The 24880-nt window shown below is 38.7% G+C and overlaps 1 protein-coding gene across 1 annotated transcript in view; it reads left to right on the forward strand.

Annotated features, from left to right (window-relative positions):
- MYO10 (myosin X) overlaps positions 1–24880 on the forward strand; it is a 219613-nt gene that overhangs the window by 53243 nt on the left and 141490 nt on the right. The gene's annotated exons all lie outside the window — the stretch shown is intronic.

A 24880-nucleotide genomic window follows, 5' to 3' on the forward strand; every position in this document is an offset into this window, starting at 1 on the left:
GTATTTGTGTAGCAACATTTTAAAAAACATAGGAATACTGTTCTACTTTGTCAGTTTGCTGACTGCAAAAAAGACAACCACAAACTCAGTAAGCTACAGATGTCAAACGTAGTCAAGATTCCACAAGAGAGAGCTAGGAGGTCAGAGAAGACTGAATCTTTTGTGCATCTGCTTTGTGTTCTGTGGGTGTTGGCTAAAGGGTGACTTCTGAATTTATGAAGCTCCCTAATGAAGTTTAACTTTTTTTTTTACTTTTCTTACTAAATGGCACAAATTTTCTGAAAAATGATTTATTTGTAAAATATACATATTAAATGAGTACTGCCCAAAAGACAAGTAATAGGGGTCCATGTGTATTGGACAATCCCCTAACCCTCCTGTTGAATTTGTTCAAATATTAATCCAGATCTGATAGTCAGTCACATATACAGAACAAGATGGATGTGTAAACAGTTCTGCCTTTTCTAGCACATTACATAGTAAATCCTTCAGAAAACCCTGCTGTCTGGAGATGATATATGCAATATAATACATCATCATCATCAACATTTATTTATATAGTGACAGCAAATTCCGTAGTGCTTCACAATTGGGGACAAACACAGTAATAAACTAAAAAATACTGGGTAATACAGACAAAGAGGTAAGTAAGCCCTGCTCGCAAGCCTACAATCTATGGGACAATAGGAGAACAGTAGAGGAACTAGTACTGAGCCTGGTGTACTCCAACTGATAAGGGACGAGGAGCAGTGGTGGACCCAGATATATTAACACTGAAAGAGCGATTAGACAGGTAGGATGAGAACCAGAATAGGAGAGTGTCTTGAAGACCTAGGGATTGTAGTGTTTGTATGAGAAAATCATGGTCAACATTGTCAAATGCAGCAGATAGATCGAGGAGAATTAGAAGAGAGTCATGACCTTTAGTTTTAGCAGTGAGAAAATATAGGTTCCTGGGCGCATAAGGGTAGTATGCTTCTAGGTATGAATGTGGTGTAAACCAATGGGAAAATTGTAATAAGAAGAGATCTTTATTAACAATTGGTTAACACATGCATAAGTTCTGGCCAGAACAAAATAAAGTAAAACTTAAAGTAGATAGATCTGAACACCCCAATAGGTGGCTACAAATCGGTCTGATAGTGTTCAGACAGTGTTGTCTGGACACTTTTATCATAGGTTTGTTAATAAAGATCACTTCTTATTACAATTTTCCCATTCATACCTAGAAGCATACTACCCTTATGTGCCCAGGGACCTATCTTTTTTCTCACTGCTAAAACTAAAGGCCATTACTCTCTTCTAATTCTCCTCGATCTATCTGCTGCATTTGACAATGTTGACCATGATTTGATCATAGGGATTGTAGCGTTTGTATGAGAAAATCATGGTCAACATTGTCAAATGCAGCAGATAGATCGAGGAGAATTAGAAGAGAGTAATAGCCTTTAGTTTTAGCAGTGAACAAATATAGGTTCCTGGGCGCATAAGGGTAGTATGCTTCTAGGTATGAAAGTGGTGAAAATTGTAGGTATGAATGGGAAAGTTGTAATAAGAAGTGATCTTTATTAACATGTGAAAATGTGTCAGGCTCTAAGATATGGACGACAACCAGGTCTAAACAACTTGTGGCTCTTTAGGTGTTGTGAAACTACAAGCCCTGGCATGCTTTGTCAGTACATAGCCAGCTGGTAACTGCAGGGCTTGCTGGGACTTATAGTTTCACAACACCTGGAGAGCCACAGTTTGCCCAAGCCTGGACTACACAATGTAAAAGTATTTCAAACAAAATTATATACATTTACTGATTTTGTTTATGCAAAAACTTTAATCTGCTCCTATGATCAATTATAGTTATGGATAAAATCCCACTGTATTACTTATATGCTTTGGAGACAAATATAGCATGCCAGCAATTGTTTTAAACCTCAAAATTCTTATTTGACTAACACCTAGGATTAATAATACACTGTGCTTTTTATAGGCTCTAAAAAAGCTGTAATGATCAGCAGTATTTTAAGAACCACCGCCCTGGCACAACTTAGCAAACACAAGCAGTGAATACACCTAATGTTAATGAATGGATGGCTGGTTTTTAAAAATAAAACCTTTTCTGCCCTTAGCAGTATTCTATTAGTTTCTTTTTTAGAAGTAATTAATAATGAAGCTATTCTGTTTTGGAGAGACCCTTGTATATAACTATTGGTGGGTGAACATGATGCACCTATTATTATGGACATCTGTTGCTGACAGGAATTGTCTTCTTGTAACTGTGACATTGCCTGAAGGCACTCAAGTGTCAAAGTGTGTTTGCTCATTTATAAATACCCTGACAGCAGCTGATGACTTTTTTTTATTTGTCATAAGATATCAAGCTTATTTCTTTACATGGATGCACAGTTATTTTGGACAAATAAGAAAAAAGTCTCCATGTGGTTTATTTAGTCTAGTGCAAAAGATTGCTGTTAGGATTGCTGTTTGTTTATCTTAAAAAACAAAAAAGAAAAATATTTGTTTTTACAGAAAACTAATAAGTAGCCATTTTCACAAATACATCTTAGTTGGCAATCTGCTTGAGACTTTCTAAACTTTACACCCTCCCCTGTTGTCCAACCCCACAAATTTGTCATCATCCTTAGTTGTCCTCCGCTTCATCCCACACATCCAGTTCATTGTGCAGTCTTATCACCTCCTGCTTTGAATCATTTCCAGAATACCCCCCTTTGAGTTTCAGGAGGTTTACAAAGCCGTTATCCACTCTATCATTATCTCCTGCCTTGACTACTGCAACCTTCTACTATCTGGCCTCACCTTCAATTCTCTCACCAACTCCTCCACTTCATACGTATGTGACCTAGTCACGAGATACCCTCAATCTGGTCATCTTTGTGGTGTCTCTTACCTATGCCTCTCCTCTCTGGTAACCCCCTCTCACTCGCATCTATAAGACTTCTCCCGTGCTACTCCACATTTATGGAACTCCCTACCCCACATGACCAGAATCTCCCAGAACCTTTAATCTATCAAAACTCATATATTCCATATAGTCTATTGTAACCCACCTGATCCCTCTGCATGTTCTACCAGCTTTAGTCCCATGTCCCACTGCCTCCTATTTTCTCAGCATTGCCCTCTTCCTCTGTGCTGTAAGCTCTCATGACCCTTTGTCACACATCTGCAATCCTTCATCAACCTCATCCATACGTGTTCTACTTTTATGTGCAGTTGTATTGTATGATTGAATTTGCACCCATGCGCATGCTGGCACTTGTAGTGCTACATGTGTACAGTATAAATTATGCTCCATTTATAAAATAATAGGTGTTGCCCCATCATAAATAATTATTTCCTCAATTAGCAATCAAATAGTGTTGCCCTCATAATATAATTATATATTAATATTGCCCCCATAATATAATAATAAAATAATATTGCCTGTTAATATAATGAAGAATAGTTTTGCCACTTCATATAATGGGAAATTAAATTTGATCCCATAAGTTAATTTGAAATTAATTTCCCCCCCCTTGATCAATACATAATAATTGCCCCACAAGTTAATGGTGCCTCCTCATGTTTTGAATAGCAAGATAGCTCAAACAGCATGCAATTAGTGCTATCTAGTCTATCAGTAGCAGCTTAAAAATAACTGACTTTTCTTGCGTTTATTTCTGGCTGTTTCCACTAAACCGCTGGCAGGTGCTTTGAAACCATCACACATCACCGGCGGTTTGAGATTTCAGACTCACAATGCAGTATAGTAAATGTTGCAGTGTGAAACGGTAAACTGACGGATATTTGCGGCGATATGTAGTAGTTTACAAAGTGACACACGATAGAATCCTTAGTAAATCTACTCCCAGGCTCGGTGGGGTTTGAAGTATAAAATTACCCCAGCACATGAATGTTTAATGATCAGTTTTGTAGTTGAGATGACATAAGTGTAGTAGTGGAGTGCAAAACACATATGTTAATCTCCTAATTAAAATACACTCCTTTATTTACTACACCAGCGCTTCACTTAGTTGAAGGTAATAAATAATGTTGACAGTTGTTCACAGGTTTGTATCAGAGCTGACACTCTTGGATAAATGCAATACCTTTACAAGATGATTATGATGCTCAACTCAGCTCCTGGACATCAATACTCGAGGGGAATGGAACACTTAACTCAAGGGGAACTCAAGCTAGAACCCCTGATAACTTTTCCTTTCCAGGCATTGGAACAGGTATTTAAATCCTCCAATCCTGCCAAAGATCCCTAAACATGTCACTAGTGGCAACCTGTCTACTAAACACTGGTCAGTCAAGATTATTACAGTTAGATGTTAGTTTTTGCTTAGCAGTGTATTTCTAAAAATATATTTAATTGTTGGAGTACAGCTTAATTTTGCTGGACTGGTGAAGTTGCAGCTTGGTAGTTTGAAGTCATCACACAAGCTTAATTAATTACTGTCACTACTGACCTGACCCGTGTCCCATAAAATATAAGTCCTTTGAATTAATCTAAGCGTCATTTCATACTCTCTGAAATACTGACATTGGTATTTAGTTTTCATTATACGCCGATAAGCCACAACATTAAAAACACTTTCAAGTGAAGTGAAAACCATTGCTTATCTTGTTACAATGGCACCTGTCAAGGGGGTGGATTTATTAGGCCAAGAGAACAGTCAGTTCTTGAAGTTGATATGTCAGAAGCAGGAAAAATGGGTAAGCGTAAGGATCTGAGTGACTTTGACCAAGGGCCAAATTGTGATGGATAGACAGCTGGCTCAGAGCATCTCCAAAATAGCAGGTCTTGTGGGGTCTTCACAGTATACAGTGATTAGTACCTACCAAAAGTGGTCCAAAGAAGGAGAACTGGTAAACCGGCATCACGGTCATTGGTACCCAAGACTCATTGATGTACATGGGGAGTGAAGGTTAGCCCGTCTGGTCCAATCCCACAGAAGAGCTACTATAGCATAAATTGCTGAAAAAGTTAATGCTGGTTATGATAGAAAGGGGTCAGAACACACAGCGCATTGCAGCTTGCTGCGTATGTGACTGCATACCCATGCTGACCTCTATCCACTGCCGAAAACGCCTTCAATGGCCATATGAGCGCCAGAACTGGAACATGGAGCAATGGAAGTGAAATGCTTGAAAAACATGCCGGAGTCATGGAGGCCCCACATCACAACATACAGGGCTTAATGGATCTGCTGCTAACGTCTTGGTGATACCACAGGACACTTTCAGAGGTCTTGTGGAGTTCATGCCTCGAGGTGGACCTACACAATATTAGGTAGGTGATTTTATTGACTGATCAGTGTACATAACATATAATAATCAAGACCCTGGAGTCATATTTAATTTTTAATAAATTATTTGATAGTATTTCCCTACTTACTTCATGATTTTCATTGTACTAGTGTTTGGCCTGTTTCAGACACAGTAAAAACTGATAAAAACTTATTGTTTCATCCTCTTTCATCTGGATAATGCTAGCCACACACAACCCAATGCTGCCACCTGGTTCAGGGACACAGATGCATGCGATTAGCCAAATTGGTTAGGTCCAGCCTGTCCGCACATGGGACAGATCACATGGGTAGTCAGCCAGTAAACATGGCAAATGGTCGAATACACACATGCAGCAATATTACAGTGTGTGATCCGGCTTTTGTTTTTCCGGTATACTTATTTCTGTCTACTTGATCATGGAAAAACAAAACTCACATGATTCCAATGACACGGGTTGCAGTAGTACATTAGAAATTCGTGCAATACATGTGTCCTTATAAGAAGTTCATAAATACTGTAGGATTTTAAACACAAAAGAGAAGCCATCTGTGTCTCATTTTTCGTGCAATAGCCGAGCTTCTACAGTTGGATTTGGATTCAAGCAGATGTTGATCACAGAGTGACATTCTCATGCCACTATTCTGGAGATATAATTAATTTCAGCTGGCTGGGTGGATAGTTGAGAGGTTGTGTAGAAAGTTCTACTTTGATTGTCTCCAGAATGAATTGTTACTGATAAAAGGTTAACAGAACAAGACATAGTCATGAGAATGTTTATTAGCTGCAAGGAAGACCAAGATACTGGTCTACATACACAGAAGAGCAGGTCACATGTGTGCAGGGCCGGATTAACCATAGGGCTAACTGGGCTACAGCCCAGGGGCCTATGGCATCCAGGGGGCCCTTGAAAGTGCTCAGCAGCACTTTCACTGCGATCCTTCTCCGGCGCGCTGTAGTCTCCTTACTGAGGAGATCTCGTGGGTCTCACTCATACGAGATCTCCTCAGTAAATAGCATACAGCGCGCCGGAGAAGGAGGTAAGTGTCGGGGGGGGGGGGGGGGTGGGCAGCTCGGATCACAGGGGGGGGGGGGGCCCTCACAGGGGAATGGAGGCCCCCTTAGCCCAGGGGCCTCCATTTCCTTAATCCGGCCCTGCATGTGTGGAGAATAAATGATGAACAGATGACAACTTTGCAAAAAAAATGTAAACACTTTAACCTCCATTCTGAAGTACTATACACATAGGGAGTTATTTAATAAAATAGTTTAAGTAAAACAAATGTGTTGTCAGCACTAACAGACAATCAGATAAAAGCTGATATTTGGTTTGACAGCGCTGGTTTGGTATATAGGTATAAACCAGCACTGTCACAAATCCATCAATTCGAGACATTACACATTGTGATAATATTATGTTCATGTTTACAGTTTGTTTTACAATTCCAATAACCTGGGCAAACAGGTGTCTCCTAGGACTAACAAGAAAGCACCCTTAGCGCTACTAACATCCTTGCCTTTGATCCCGTGCCTTGAAGATTATCCACACCTGATCCTGTGCTGACTCCTAAATGCCATCATGACTTAGAAACTTGTTCATATAATTTCCATGGGTGTGTTAACAAGAGGAGCAGACATAGGAAGAAATCTGATGTGACCTCTGTCGCAGTGCATGAAACACCTGCAAATAATTGCACAGAACTATCAACAAATATATATATATAATATTTATACAGTAGTCAGTTGCCAACCTTTCTATGTCTAATACTTCTTCAGGTAGAGAAATGTAATCTGTGAACAAAAATAAGGAAACTAGGGGCCTAATAGTGCAGTGATTATATGAATAGTGTCCAGTATGTGCAAGGTGCACTATTATATGCTTACCAGATATGTAACAAATCAAGGCGCACCTATATGTGTTTAGTCTCACATCTGGAAAATGCTGCTGACCCAATCCTTTGTCTCTCAGCTCCATGGATCCACTTTGAATATATAGACAAGGAAGCATTTTATAGTGTAGTATATATAAAACCAAGTTTAATAACAAATGTATAAAACATGCGTACAAACAGATAAAAAGTGGGAGGCACATATAGAAACCGTTGTAATTCCTACACCGTTCACCTGATTTGGATGTAAATACCCTCAAATTAAAGCTGGAAGTCTGCAGTTAAAGCACATCTTGTTTGTTTCATTTCAATTCCATTGTGGTGGTTTATAGAGCCCAAAATATGAGAATTGTGTCGATGTCCCAATATTTATGGACTTGACTGTAAGTAAGATTGGCTACATAGCCTTCTGTATGTTTATATTCATGTGCAAACACATTGTATACGTGTTATTATTAAACGTATTACTTTATCACGCCAACCCCTGTTAATTAGCACCCCCATCATCGCCCTCATCCCAGCCTCTGTTACTCATCAGCCCCTTTATTATCCCCTTTCATTTTTTTTCTTTATCACAACCCTTGTTCTTCATCATCTCTCCTCTACCCTGCAATTTCTCTTATTTTACACAGACCTTACACAGTAGAAGTGGGGCTAGAGTTGGTCTCTGCATTTGATGAAGCAAGCTGTGCTGTTATGGGCACTGTGATGGGGGCTAGGACTTGCAGCATCATGTGATCAGATGCAGGGAGGTTGTTCTCTAGCCGACTCTTGTACTGTATAAGGTAGGAGAAGCGGTAGACACTAGAAAGAAGCACGCTGCCAGCATTCAGTTTGTTACACATCCCCTTCCTCTCCTTCCACCAATGAAGAGAATGGTACCGCTGCCATATTGGTACTGAGCACCGCTACCATCTTAACAGACACCATTAGACAATTAGACAATTAATAAGAAAATAGTGGTAACTAAGGAGTAAATAAGTGGTAAAAAATTGAAAAATTTCCATTTCATTGGGTATTTATGAAGTGTTAACATTTGTGAGTATAATTACTATAAGTGGGAATGAAAGTCACATATTGCTATTTGGACAGAAAACGGGCAGTAATGCAGAAACAACAGTATGAAGACCAAAAAAGATATTTTAAGATATTTTGATCTTAGGCAAACATTAGTCAGTACAGACAGCTTATGTTTTGACATAATCAACATGTGCTAATTTTATAGAAATGTACATTTAATTAGTAATTAAGGCAAATAACCCACATTTTTTATGCAGGCAAACAGAATTTGCACACAATTCTGGTAAGGGTTTCGAAACTCACACTGCAAATATAATTAACTATAGCTTGTACTTGCATTCAAGACAGCATTGTAATATGAAGACATATTGGCAGAGTTTGTTTAGAAAGAAAACAAAATGGATTGAATTCCTTCTAACCAACCAGCATTTACATTCTTCTATAAATAAAATCCAAATTGATGCCATATTTCAACTAGAGAAATGTAAGACCACAGTAATTAGCTCAGCCTGCTATTAAATGTTCTGTAAAGTCAGTCAGTCCTAGGTTCTCTTCAGTCAGCTCAGCAGCTTATATAGAAATACATTTTAGGTGATTTTAGGGTGAGGTTTATGAAATGAAAAGCACACGTTTGTCCTGCCACTTGGAATTTTCTAATTCAGTAACATTTACAGGAGAATTGACATAATTGCACTAGGTTTTGGTACCGTTAATAAATTTCAGTGTAAAGGTGGGTTAATTTTGACAAATACATAGGCATGTATTTGTGAAGTTTTGGAACAAAAATGCACTAGATCCTTCCCTCAAACCATTAGCGTGGGAGCTGGTGGTCCTGTAAATGGAACATTACAGTTACTGGGATACAGCCCATTCATCTGCATGCTCATTCCTTGTGGTTTGAGTTCTGTCATGGTATAGGAGCTTTTCACATACTATACAATTGTCCCCAATTTTCATAGACTGTACATGGTCCACTTAAAAAATACTACTTGTTTTGTATTATTGCTTTGATATATCTGCATATCAAGTGTCCCTTGACATTCATTTTAAATGTTTATTAAAAAAATTACTTTCTATGTTAAAATTACTTGCATTTTAGGTTTATTGGCCCTATATAGCAGCAATCCCTTAAAAAATGAGGTATAATTCTGCATAGAGTTTCCACAGTGTAATGTGACTGCTATGGCAACCACAGTGACATGACACATGATGTAGAAACAAGAGAGGCTTTGGATCTCTGAGCTCTGTCTGCACTGCAAAATCCCACCCCCCTTTCTTCCCCCCTCTGCCTTCACATGACATGCAGAGAGTCTGAGTTTCTGTGTGTGACTAGCAACCATACCTTTTTGCTCTCCAGAGAGATTTTGAAAAGAAGACAGTGGTTTGTAAGAGGACAGCTAACAAAAATGCATGCTTAAAGGGAATTTGCTGGTGAAAGAAAAATAAGCTTGTATTTGGGATTGCTGCTTTAAATTGGATTGTTGACAGTGGACTTTGTAGAACACAATGACCGTGTAGACATAACTGTTTAAATTAAAGACTATGTTAACTGGATGATGATTTGATGGTATATATTTTGTGAGTTCACTGCTGCTTAGAAATAATAGGTAGTGGTTTACTGTCCCCGCTGAAATGTGTATGTAGGAGCGAAATGACCAGTTGATGTTAGATGTTGGACAGATTATACTAAAAGATGTTGCAGTGTTTTTTTTAGCCACTTTCTGCGTCCTTAAATAGTCCCTACATGGGCAAACCCAGGCTCTTGATTTGAGCACTAAATGTTGTATGTACGTTAATTATCCTCAGCTATGTATGCTACAGGGCACAATTAGTGTGGTTTGACAATGACTGCACGCACAAACATAAGGCAATCATCAGCATTTTCCACCAATCCTAATAGACATCTGAATGATCCCTAAACAACCTGATTGGCTGCCAGAATGACAGTATGCATACACCATAATGAGATATTGATGTCCTACAATACACTGTACAGAGATTAAACAGGCATGGGTCACAGAAAAGCTTTAGGGTTGGGGAAGGCCAGTTAGGTAGAAACTGTTTTTATCATGGTTGTGTAACGAAAACAAAATATTTCACAAAAGAAAGAAACAGGAAGTATTTAATTTATTAAACAAATTTTGTCCAGTAATCATGTAGAAGGTAGATGATCACAGCATGTACATGAGAAAACCCCAGGAGTTTGCACATTCAGAATAAGAATATTTCAATGCAAGGGAAACTGAATACTTCTATAAGTACTGTAGTAATCATATGGTGCAATGTCTGTTACTTCATATCTCCAGTTTCCAGTTTTTCTACTACTGGACAGACTAAACTGTATTATTGCTTAAAAATGAAAAACAAAACTGTAATGTAATATTAGTTGTAAATTATATTGTACTGTAATGCTGGTTCATATGCAAAGGCTTAGCTACACTGATGAATATAGACTGATTGTATTTTGTGAGCTTCAAAAAGAACATGAGTGGGGTTAAAACTCATCATCGACCCCTATTAGAAAAAAACACTTTATCACGTTGAAAAATGTTACATGTTGTATATTTGCTGTCTGGTGTCACTTCAGCTTTATATATTCTCCTTCTGAGAGGAATCAGTGATACCACACATGTTGAATCATAGATCCACGTACTCTCCGTGTTATTTTCTGTTTGAATACAAAATTATGCCAGTCTAAATGTGTCTGTTCACCGAGACCTGTGGCCACATATTCAACCAGCTGACTACCGCATATATATATATATATATATATATATATATATATATATATACACAAATTTGCGATTATCTGCTGACTAGTTTTACCTGTGGCTGCTTATTTTGTTACTCGGGTAGTAGTCAGAGCCAACAGGTACTAAGGATAAAAGATGTGTATATAGTTCAGGCACCTATACCAAATTGTAAAACGTAATTAGCACATTCAGCATTTGGTATTGGTTTGGGATGTAACAAAACAGTTAGATATTGGCTCAATCATTTGTATATATGCCCCATGCACAAAAATCACTAAAAACCTTTACAACTTCTAGGGCAAAATTAGAGGTGAAAATAACTTTCACACGGCCATACTAGTCAGAAGAATATTGATATATACTGTATATCACTTTGGATCAACTTGTAATAGAGATACAAATTTCTGTTACGTCAAATAAATGAACACATGTCTCCTGAAAGAATCTATGTGTAAATTCAGTATAGTCCGATTAAATGAAAATGTTATTTTGAAGTTCTATGTATAGAGATTTTACTGACCAGGCTTTGATGTGGCAGACACTATTCTGGCCTTTTAGCCAGTGGTGGGACTGGTGTGGTTTGGTGGTGCATGGTGAGTTGATGTTTGAAGGAGGCCAAACATGCTAAGTGGAGCTATAATTTCGTCATCTTAGAAAAGAGAAGGTATTTTAAATGATTTATTTTGATCCCTTTTTGTATATATTTATGCATAGTTGCCAACATTTTGAAATAATCCATAGGAACACGGTTGCTGGGTTGGAGCATCTAACCACACCATGAAGGGTACTGTCTTGATGGAACCTTGGTTCATGTTTACTGAACTAGTTTAAAATGGCTTTGTTTGCACTGTTTCTTCCATGTCTGTCCATATTAACCTATATAGCTTGAGAATGGCATATTTAGCATTATATATTATATTATATTAGATAGTGGGAATTGCATCGAAAATTAAAATAACGGGAATTGTACCATATAGCTTGGCAATACTTGTAGTTCTGGTGCCAAAATTGGGACTGCCCCTGGACATTAACAACTATGATATGTAGGAATTATCTGAATACCTAAATTCCTTCCCTAACATCAACTGTATTATATGTATTTATGTTCTGTGTGCACAGCTGGCAGATTTCAGCTCTAGCTGTACAATACAGCAATTATTTCACAATATCACTTGCTGAAAAGCAGATACAGAAGGTCAATCTGCACATTCAAACTTTATGCTAGAAATCTAGCCATGAGAAAAATGTTGTATGGAAAGAAATACAGTAGGCAACAGTTTGGACACATCATTGAGGAATGGTACAGATTAGTCCAATTTGCAGTTTATCATAACATCAAGTGATAAGATATATGTATGTACAATTAGAGTTATGTTATGTTTGCCTAATATACCAACATTTATTGATTTATGATTTTAATCTCATTTAAGAAAGAACATCTTCTGTATGTTTTATTTGTTTTATGCATTTCACAAGCCCAACTTGAGTAAATGACTGTTTTCTCACACAGTATACTGCTAGTTTGATCAGGAACATGCACTTCCAGGAGTGGAGGTTGTTAAACAACGTTAGCTCACCTGCCTATATCAGGAATGGCCTACTATGAATAACTAACACCAGTCAGCTGCAGGTCCCTGTCCTCTGACTAGAGCATGCACAATACAAACAATGAAGCTACTTTCTAACCTGTTGTATTGAGCACAGATTAATTCATATCTGACCACTGATTGGAGCAGCAGTAGCACTGTGGTACTGGCCAACCATTGTACCATGGGAACATATGTGTCCATAAGATATGATCACAAATTTTTGCATTGTGATTCACAATGCAAAAAGACATGAAACCATAATTGTGAGTGTGTGGTGTGATTGACCAACCCTGCAGTGTGGACACATGCTTGAATTGTAATCTGTTTGCTCGGTCTGGAGTAATGACAAATGGGTGGATTGCTGCATGTGTAGGTGCTATAAAGTAAGACGATTCTGACTCTTAAAGTACGGTGACAGCACATGTCCCTTTTAAAAGTATGTGGGATTTTCTTCAAAGGGCGACATCCATCCACCTTCACCACAATGAGTAATTAATCTATATCCCTTAGTCCAAGCATTAATGAGGAGGAACTTTGCAACATCAATTTCCAGCATACTTGCCAACCTTTTAACATTGAATTCCGGGAGATCCTGGGCAGGGGGCGTGGTTGAATGGCCGGAGGGGCCGGGGCGTGTACAATCGCGTCATTTTGGCCCCACCCCAGTGACAAAAGCGTCATTTTGCTGTGGGAGGCGGGGCCAAAATTACGCAATTCAATGCGAATCGCATCGTTTTGCCCGTCAAATAGCAGTATGTGGGATACTTGCCGGGAGTCCGGGAGACCTACCCGAATTTCGGGAGTCTCTCGGACATTCCGGGAGAGTTGGCAAGTATGATTTCCAGTATCTGTCACACACAAAGGAAATGCTACAGTAAATATTTATATCTATTTTGTCTGCATCACCTGGTGTGCAGATAACAGACATGACTGTAATCACTGGTGAAGACTGTGTAGTTGATCGATTTAAAAAAAAAAAAATGGCCATTGTCAGCTAAAAATGTAAAGGGACATACTTGCAAATCCAGACTCTCCCTTGAGATTAGATACAGATTAGGTGCAAATATACATCAGTGCTACACAATGCACTATATAATGTGTGTGAGAGCCGGTCACATGCCAGGAAACTATCCTAACAAGACATGGAGGTCTGGATGAATCCACTGTAGGGCACTAGTCATAATATGTAACCAAGTTACACTTTATCAGGTGGAGTTTAGAAATCTTAAAACTCACCCCATGTTGATGACTGTAATAAATTTCACTTGGCTGAGGGCCCGTCGATCCGCAACACCTGGGCACCTTCTTACATAAAAGAATAGACAATTAGTTATTATCAATGATAAAAGGAACCACACATAACATAGACATGCATATTTCCTGTATAATTTAGAGATTTGAATAATACAACAGAAATGTAATTTTCTCTGAAGTTGCTTCTTAGTAACACAAAAAACTGATTGAAGAACAAAAAGAATAACATTAAGCATTCTTCATTGACTATCTCCTGCTATAGCCACCCTGAGATGGCGATAGCATAAGAAGAATTGCTGCAGAACGCATGTCAGAGGATCAGTGTTACACAGGTTTTCCCATGCTTTGCAGCAGATATGCTATCGCCAGATAAAGCTGGTGATTCTTATCGCCATAAGGGATACCCGTTTACGCCAGAGGTAGAGTGATTACCTGTTTTTGCTGGAGGTAGTGCTTTTCTCCCTTTAAAAAATAGAGCCCATGGGCAGACAGATTAATTGAATTTTAGCAAGCAAGTGCAATTGCATTGCCAGTGTCAACAAATCCAAAAACTAGGTATATACCCAAAGCACAACTCTGACGTTTTTCTTAGAGATTACATATATTTTGCTTACCATACACTTCTCTTATCTTGAAGATGAACAATGGTATATCATGGTAAGCAAGACTTATGTATCTCATGCACCTATCTCTTTGATACAGAAACAAGACAGAACAAGGACACAGACGGTAAAGACAAAGCCTGTTGAAAGAAATCGGAAATTCCCATACCTTTTTATTTTTAGTATTCCTTTAATAGGCCCCTGGCAATGTACGTTAAACTGAACATTTTAACGGTTAACATTTTATGTCCAAATTTACAATATAGAACATTTCAGTTATAGTAATTGCATTTACATTTTTTCCTGAGAAGAACAACCAAATTAGGTCATTAGAAATGAACAAAAGGCTCTCACAGCTACCGCAGAATTTAAAATATAACAACATTGTATTGCAATATGCTTGTAATAATTCCTCTCTTTTAGTAGTATTCCTCAGAAAGGCAGACTGGCCAGACACACATGCGTATATTTGTACAGCAAACCATTGAATAATGAAGTGTTAATGTGGAACTGGTACAACACAGACTTCCTAATTATGTGCTGTTTCGGCAGAGACCTTGGCTCTGTAATGCCACGGCCTTCTGCAGGAAATTATAGCTGCCGACCTTACTTGTACTCATGTGACCAACTATGCATGTATTATAAATGTATACATATCTTTATCACTTGTTTAGTATTGTAGCTTTATATGTCTTATAAATCAAAATATTAATAGCTCTACTGGCACGTGGCTGTCACAGATAGCATAGGACACCAGTGCTACTTCTGGTTCCTTGCCATCTGATGGCTGTACACAGTGTTCATAATTCATGGGTACAACGTTACCCAATCAGTCCCAATCATGACATTATCAGGATTTCCTTGAATAAAAGGGAGCCGCATGGAAAACTGTCTCAGATCCCTTAAACCTGTTAAATCCATGTTATACAGTATCTATCACAGTTAACAGCGGTTGCTCTTCAGCTGCTATTAGATCCAGGTTATACCTTACCTCCCAACATTACTGATTTCAAAATGGTGAGACTTTAGGCAGTGACCTATGTCTGTCAGTGGCACGCCCCCTGAAACTCAGCTGCAGCCCCAAATCACTAGGTTATGTCTCAAATTAGTCAGCCACATCCACTTTTTTTAGTAGAAATCTCAGAGTTTCCCACATAAATTGATACTGTTTCAGTAATTGCAATATAAGAGAACTGAGATGGTCTCCTTTGTTTTAAAAAAGGGATAACCATAATGTAATAGTGGATAAAAAATAAGATGTTTAACTTTGATTTTGGTACCTATAATCACATTTAACTTTACAATATGTTTGTTATCTTCTTTTCCTTGTATTCTGCTCACAATATGATATACTGATAACATTAACCTAAAAAAAATCACTCTAGACTCTAGTTGTTTACATTCTTTCCTCTTCTAGGCTTTGAACACTTCTGAAACATACTTTATACTGTCATTTTCTTCCCTGTTACAGAAACTAATTGCATTAGTGATATAATGCTTATATATAAAATCTGTGGATTTTCAGCAAGTCTGTAAACAAGTTAATACCGTAACATGCTTCTATATTGCATCATAGAGCTATTATTTGTATTTTGAAAATAAGTCCTATGTATATTTTGTTGGGTTAAGCTCTAGTCAAGGATACAGCGCTGTTTCATTTTGCCTCTCAGTTAAAGAGCTTAGCTATAAATCTTGCAGATTGTTTGGGTTTAACCATTATCTAGCTTTGAAAGCAATCAGTACACTACAAGGTCACTAAACAGAGTAAATGCTTACTTTTCTGTTGGAACAGATAAGAGAGTTTGAACCTGCAGCAATACTGTTGCCTTAAGCTGGGTACACACTACAGGGTTTTTGTCCAATGATCTGCTCAACCAGCCGACATACGACCACTCGTTCGAAAGTCGGGCCAGTGTGTGTAGTGACACGATGGTCGAAAGTCTGCCCAAATAGACGAATGTCGCCTCATTTGGTTGGTCGTACCGTTCAATATTTTCTTTCCAATCTCCTTTCCGTTGTGTAATTTGTATAGATTTCCGACCGATACACGACAATACTCAGATACTTCCTCGACCTGTTGAGCGTGTGTATGTAAATTTGTGATGCCTGTACCAGTCCCACGTGGTGCGGTATCCGCACATCACAGACTTGTGTTTTGTATAGATGTGTCTATACAAAATGGTCTGGTTGTAGAGCATTACACTTGTGTAAAGCACGTGTGTTATTACCCTTTGCATCTATGTTGGCAACCTATTCATATTTACCCTTTATAAACTTATACCTTTCTAAACTATTAAACTTATAAAGTCATATTAACCTTTATTAACTAATGTTTGTAAAACACCAAGAACAAACCACACAGTGTTCATGCAACAGTTTTATTGCAGTAAAAAAAAACATTTTTATTGCAGAATATGACAATTGAAAAAAATAATATTACACTTATATTACACTTTAAAGGTGCTAGTGGTTTATGGCAGAACAGTTCCAAACAGCATACACATTTCAACAAAATTTTTGTCAAGGTTTTTAATTTTTTTCTTGATGTCGCTTGGGTTTCTATTCCCTTTGATTTCTTTACCTATGCAACAAGGAAATAAAAATTGTTTACCATTAAACTTCTATATCTGTAATTCATATCCAACACCAGAAATACTCTCATTTGCTCACCTTGCATACTGCTCGAGATCAGTTTATGTAGTGGTCCCTGTGGTGCAATCACAATAATAGCGGGCCTAACCTCCATATATTCTGGAAAACAGGCGCCTTTTTGGTTAATTATAACGGTACAGGTATGTGCCCAAAGCATTTAGTTGTCTATACATGTTCACTGAAATACCTTTGTGTATAACTTCTTTTATATCTTGGTATTCAACATCAATTCTTTCCTGTTTCATAACAGGTGTTACATTTGTGGTATCTATACTGGCCTTCTCAACGTTAATTCTTCGTTCTGACAAAAAAAAAACTCTATGTTACAAATTAGGCGTTTACATTGCTTCATGTGAAACTACAATGAAATAATGTCCTTCAAACAGGTACACTACACGTGCTACTCACCTTTTTTAATGTCGTAGTCGTACTGGTCTAGTACATATACCATTATCTCCACCTCTCTTGGGCTCATTGACTTTGCTCTTTGCTCTTCTTGAGCATCTCCAACCCCCACCTTAACTTTTTCAACATTTTTTGGCACCATATCTGACTCTATCTCCGTCTCCATAGCTGCAACTCCCACTGACACCTTCTTCTAACCCGCAACCGCCACTGACACCTTCTCCTCACTAGCAACCGCCACTGACACCTTCTCCTCACTCGCCATCTTCTCATGGTCCTCGGCGCCAGACAGGCTCCTGTCATTTTATAAACTCAGACATGGGCGTTCGATTCTGCTATGGACCAATCATAGATGATGCCCGCAGAGAATGGAGCATTCCATTACATGCGAAGGGATTTTATTATTAGGGAATAATTATTGCATTGCACTTTACAAGTTAAATGTTTTTCTAAATTTTATGTATGGAAATAAACTTCTATTTTATAGAAATGAATGAAGAGACAGTGTTGCCTTCTCTATTTATGCGGCTTTGGGTGTTAACTATAATTAAAGCCCTGCCCCTTTTATGCTAATGCCTTTGGTATATCGTTACATGCCCTGCAAATGTTGCTTCAGTGTGTACGAAATTAAAATCAAAAAGTCGCTAACGGGGTGGCCGCTCTTCCCTTTATTATCTAAAACAAGACTAGTGTGTATGCAGTCCATGGACCGAGCGATCAGACCATCGATCGGATGTAACATCGATCCGTATAAAAAGTTGTTGGAAAATTCTGTAGTGTGTACCCAGCTTTAAGCAGCAAAAGACAAGTCAATGCTAAGGAAGAGTTTATGTAAAGCTGTACCTGCACTGCCTGATTCAGCTGTTCGGCCTGACCGGCTGGCGGCCGAATAATTGTCTGAATTGGCCATTCACTTGTATACACAAGTTATTACAATATTTAAGAGAAAGTGTACCCTCTTTTATATGTTTGTGTGTGTGTTTAGTTGTCATAACAATTGAATTGCTTTTTATATACATTTAAGATTCTATACTTGTTGCTCAGATGATAAAAATAGAAAAAATATAGAAAGGATGCCACATGGGACAGTATCACATTAGTCAGAAAAATGTAAAAATATATGTGTACACAATTTAAAAAAATAATCAAGCGCTGTTGAGATAATATTATGCACTCTGTTTTCTGCTTGATTGAGATACAGTTTAACATATGTGTGAATATGGAGTGGGCCATTTTATCTAATTTGAACCAGACTAGGCTGACACAGTAGTATGTATGGCCAATACGGAGGCCATCCTAATCAAAATTCAATCCAATTGTAATCAATATGAAAATACAATTGTCCCATGGAGCACATTGGTGCATATATGGCATAATCCGCTTTCCTTGTACAAATTTATGTCCAAAGCTGCCACATATTCGGACGTTTGTTGAAAGAGTCCTTTCACAAGATCTGTGTATTTGTGGCTCCGATATTGAAACCCCATTGGTATTGAGCCCCTAGTGGTCAAATTTTAAAGAAAATTTGAAGAATATATGGTTTTACCAAGCAATGATCTTTGAATTAACATTACTCCTAGTTATATTTAGGAATGACAGATGTATTTTTTTAGTCATGTCAGCTGTGTATTATATTTGTAATTTTAGCCTTGTTGATTTCACTATTGCCATACTACTTTACATTTAAGGTAGAATTTTCCTATATTATAGGTATTACAAAATAACTTTTTCACAGACATTTCTTTATAGTCAGATGCTAAATTGGCGTCTTGTGTCTGAATTTTAATACTCTGTTACTTTCAGACCTCTTAATAGTCATGATGAAACCCAGTATATGTTTTCCCTCGTACATGGGAGAAGTATGATCTAACCTGTGTGTGTAACCAGAATATTTTCTAATCCATAGGGAAATGCAAACTCTCCGTTATAGCAATATATCTACAAATCAAAGAAAATCTAGGCCAAGTCTAGATATCCATTGTATTTCACAGTTCTAAGCTAATCCTTACTGCAGACAACGGCAAAATTATTTAGGGCTGATTCTAAGATCTTGTCTAAAATAAAGGTTTGTTAATGAGCATAAATAATTATTTATATAATTTATTCATTAATTAATTACTTACATTAAAATGCTTATAATAAGTAACACTTACTTAATACTTTTCTGCCGTATCTCTTGCTCCAGCTATAGGGCTAGTCTAAGTCCTGATCAGTAGTATGACAGTCTAGTGTGCATGCAATAATGTGTGTTTGCAAACAGGAGCAACTATAAAAAACATTTTTATGTTCAGTAGACATTAAGAATATCCTAACAAATGTATTTAATGGGGGGAGATGGAGGGAATCTTTTTTTTTTACTGTTTTGTCATTAATGCCTTTATTTTTAACTGGTGGCATTAATTATATATTTTTATGTGTGTTCTTTTGCACATCTATAATCCACATAGACTTTGGACGTATCGTGCAGTGTTTTGTGTAGTAGAGCGCAGCAGACCTACACCAGAATTAATCAGCGCACGTATCTTGAGATGCATTCCTGAATGATTTCGGGAGTGCCCAGCCAATTTTTGTGAATTTTAAAACAAATGCACGTTGCGCTCAGTATGCGTGCCTTGATGATTCTGGCCCGTTGTGCATGTTTTTTAAAAACGCACGTAATTTGGACATACGCTCGTCCTAATTTGATTGCAAACTGATCTGAAGAAATGCCTCTTGTTGAATACGAGTGTAGGTACACTCTGCATATATGGCACTTGCCGCATTGAGACAGACATAATACATGGCAGAACACAAACAATAAACAATACATATGTTTAGTATAAAGTCCCAGCAGAACACATAAAAAGGTATTTTATTCTTGTCACCTGCTAATTGCATTCGAAGGTGAATTGGATGTACTTGCGTTCACTGGCGTATAGTCCTTTTCTGGGCACGCACAGAGCAATTTAATGCAAATTGCGGCACATAGCAGCACTTACATTCCTTAATGCGGCGGATCCCAAAGTGTGCGCCGCGGCTCCCAGGGGTGCCGCGGCGCTGTCACTGGGGTGCCGCGGGCCAGCCATAGAAAAAAGAAAGAACACAAAAACTTACCAATCCACGCTGCGCCGGGACCCAGCATCCACCTCTCTCCCGCAGCTGTCACTGAATATCGACGTCAGTGACAGCTGCGGGAGAGAGGTGGATGCTGGGTCCCGGCGCCGCGCGGATTGGTGCGTTTTTGAGTTCTTTCTTTTTTTTTATGGCTGGTGCGGGGCAGAGTGAGAAGGATCGTGACAGCGGGGCAGCAGAGGGGGGCAGAGTGGGAAGGATCGTGACAGTGGAGGGGGACAGCGGGGCAGCAGAAGTGGGCAGAGTGAGAAGGATTGTGACAGCTGAGGGTGATAGCGGGGCAGCAGAGGGGGACAGCGTGACAGCAGGGCAGCAGAAGGGGGCAGAGTGAGAAGGATCGTGACAGCGGGGCAGCAGAGAGGGGCAGAGTGAGAAGGATCGTGACTTCGGAGGGGGACAGCGGGGCAGCAGAGGGGGGCAGAGTGAGAAGGATCGTGACAGCGGGGCAGCAGATGGGGGCAGAGTGAGAAGGATCGTGACAGCGGAGAGGGACAGTGGGGCAGCAGAGGGGGGCAGAGTGAGAAGGATCATGACAGCGGAGGGGGACAGCATGACAGCGGGGTAGTAGAGGGGGGCAGAGTGAGAAGGATCGTGACAGCGGAGGGGGACAGCGGGGCAGCAGAGTGGGACAGTGTGGCAACAGAGGGGGGGCAGCTGGGCAGCAGAGCGGGGCAGAGTGAGAAGGATCGTGACAGCAGAGGGGGACAGCGTGACAGCAGAGGGGGACAGCGTGACAGCAGAGGGGGACAGTGGGCAGCAGAGGGGGACAAAGGGCAGCAGAGGGGGGCAGCGTGGCAGGGGGAAAAAGGGCAGCAGAGGGGGGCAGCGTGCCTGGGGGCAGAGGGGGCAGAGTGCCTGGATGCAGAGGGGGCATTTTTGCATACAACTAAATAAGTATTTCTGTCCTGACCTAAATACTTATTACAATTTTTTGACCCAACTACTTCTAAAACAGGACTGCTCAATAATTATTTTGGAGGGGTGCCTTGAAAAAATTTGGAGACTCTAAGGGTGCCGCGAACTGCAAAAGTTTGGGAACCACTGCCTTAATGAATCAGGCCAACCATGGCTTGTGATGTCTCAGGGCCTTAGGGATTATGACCACAATATTATGATTATACAGAACAAAGTAACTACATGTCTGTTTTAGTTGGGTACTATATAACAACTGTATAAATCCCGACACTACTTACCTCGGCATGATGAAACTGAAGACCTCATTGCCGACTGAGTGGAAAGACTGACAACTTGAAAGTAAGACTCTATTAAATTGCAGCAGGTGAATTTAGTAAAGTCTTTCTTTCAACCTGTCAGTTTTTCTAATCAGTCGGCGTTCAGGTCTTCCTTGTCACTGTGCCGAATAAGTAGTGTCAAGATTTGAACAGTCGTAATAGTGAGTACCACGGGTCTGTTTCATTGGCTTTTAGTACGACTTAGCTTTCACGTTGCTAGTTTTTACAGTTAAAGTGACATACAGCACCTGTTTCATTTTCTTCTGTGATATTTTTATAACTGAAACATACCAAAGATTCTATTTGAAAGTAGCCTAATCCCTTAGAGAAGCCCCGTGAGCTACTTGCTGGTTTTTTTCCCGGAGCTCTTCCGTGTCAGCCACTATAGCACTTGCAAATATTTTCCATTCGCCACTTTAAAATGGATGGGATTGTGAGCTGGAGGGCCAATTAGAAACTGCAGACTCTGTAATTACGAGGGAATAACAATGCATACAGATAATTGCATCCAATGCATAGAAATAGAAGAAGAATTGTACTATCCAATGGTTCGGTACTAAAAAGTAAGGACATTTAAATTTTCAAGGACAAATCTTTAAAAGCTGGAACTGCTTCTGGAGATTAGGGACATTTAGTAACTGCATGATACAAGAAAGATTGCTAACTTCATATTGTAAAACTACATATAGTTAGTTGGGTTAGGAAGATCACAACTATATCACACTCTCTGCCTTGTCACTTATTGGTTCTTCTTGTACTCCCATGATTTAACCACCAGATGAGCAATGCTTAAAAGTCAGTGTGGCAAAGCCGTAAGCAAACAAAATGCCAAAGGTGAGGCCATGGAAGAGACTGGAAAATATTAGCTTTTATGTTTTATGTTAAAGTTGAAATGTTACCTACATCTTAAACACCCAAATAAATAGAATTTAATTTTATTCATAGCTATATAATCTATATGTTACTATTAACTTTTATATATATGAAAATCATCTTACATTTTAGACAAAGAAACTTAAATTTCTAAGTATGTTCTTGTAGTGGAATTAGTGCAGACAGTCACTGTTTGTAAATGGTTATATAACATTTTCCATTCTATACCGATCTATATTGCCCTCAGTGACTGCCCTGAATGACAATGAACATGTAACACGACTTCCAGTTCAGACCAGCATAACTCAGTCAGACATTCTTACTTCTCTGACTAAATGATTAAACAGGAGCCCTAATGTTCTTTGAGCGTCTGTTTTTCATCAATGAGTCTCTGCTCAGGAGGTTTACTGTATAGACATTTAAGGTACCAAACTACCACAGTTTTCAAAGGACCAAAAAGAATGGAATGTATGCCATAGGTTATGTTCATGTCTCTGGGGGATGTGCTGCAATATAGCCATAACCTGACTCCTGAAAACAACTCATTTTTCAATTTTAGGTCTCTCTCTGTACCAGCCCATAATGATACTCATAGACACATTATTTTATATTAATAGCTGCATTTAATGAGATATTATAACAGTGTCCCTGGACTGCTTAAACAGTCTGACATGTTAGCCCTTACTCCACAGGATGCCACATTCCACAACTTGTAACGTGAACCATGGGCCTCACCCTCCCCCCCCCCCCCCTCTTCTTCCACCATAGGGCTGAGATGTGAGAGCTTTAGCAAGTTTTAGAGTCTATGTTATTACTACTAAATATATATGAATAAGAATTTACCATTGCTATACAGATTTTTGTTATTTCTGTTATTTCTATTAATATAGCTGCTGTCTAGTGCAATATACAAATACATGACATGTACAATAGTTTTACAATACTAATTATTGTGAACAACAGGAGTTTTGCAGAATGTTTAGTACATATGTAATTTTTAGTGTTGATTATAAGTTTGTGTAAAGAAGAAGTAATTTATTTTAGCCCCCCTTTCCAAGCAGTCTATTTAAGAAGTGTTCAGGAGCCAAAGTCACAACCTCGTTGGGGTCATACACAGACCCCTACGTATACTATAGAGTCCTCCAGCCATTATGTAACTTCTTTGTGCTCTAATTTGCTAATATTAAGGTTGAAGTAAATGCCCAGATTATTTTTTTTATTATGATGTTAATAATAGTTTTCTAATATGAAAGTTGTACTTTCAGTAAAATGAATTTCTGCATTCTCTGCACATCCACGGAGGCTGATATATTGCTTGCTTGGTTAAAGTAATAAAAAATATCCTGCAACAAGCTACCATAGTATTAGAACTTTTACATGGGCACATCAAACTGTAAGGTCTCGCACACAGTAACATTGGAAAACAATGCTTGTTAAAAGCGAAGACAAAACATTTAACTTTGTCCTCCATTTTAACAGCGTTCAAAGCATCCTGTCAAAGCCTTACAGCATAGCGTACTATATAATTAATGAACACTTTCATAGAATACCATGTTACTGTACTGAGAATTAATGTTCAGGAACACTGCAGACATTTTTTAATCTCAGGCAATATTAAGCAAATGTTTGTCAGAAGGTGTGTGTGTGTGCACAGTTTTATTTATGTAAATTATGTTTGGATTTCTAAGGCAAAGAATGTTTATCAGCCTTTAAACACATGCTTTAATTGCATGATATTAAGGCTCGTATGTAAACAATAAGAGCTTTGTGTCGCAGGTCAAACTAACCTGTGGCCAATCAGATTATGAGGTTAGACCATACTGTATCTGGTCAGCGCATTAGAACACTCGGAGCATGAGGGTAGAACAGAATAGTTAACAAAGACATCTTACAAACATAGTAGAAACAGGTGAATGTGCCTCTACGAGATATAAAGGCCATTTGTCCAACTTGTTTAATCAACAAGAAGTATAAAGCCTCTTTAAAGGGTGGCTGTAACTGTGATTTATTGTGCATGAATGATGCATCTTCCTTCAGTGAGTTTGCCCTTATATCAGTCACAGGGCCTGATTATCCAATAGGCTGACTAGGCTGCAGTCTAGGGCACAAGGTTTTTTGGGGGTGCAAAATTGTGACTGGGAAAGGTGTAAACTTAAATATATTTGAAAATATTAGAGAATAGTTGGTCTCCAAAGTAAAAATTAAAACATGAAG

The sequence above is a fragment of the Mixophyes fleayi genome, chromosome 5 (assembly GCF_038048845.1).
Source record: "Mixophyes fleayi isolate aMixFle1 chromosome 5, aMixFle1.hap1, whole genome shotgun sequence".
NCBI lineage: Eukaryota > Metazoa > Chordata > Amphibia > Anura > Limnodynastidae > Mixophyes > Mixophyes fleayi.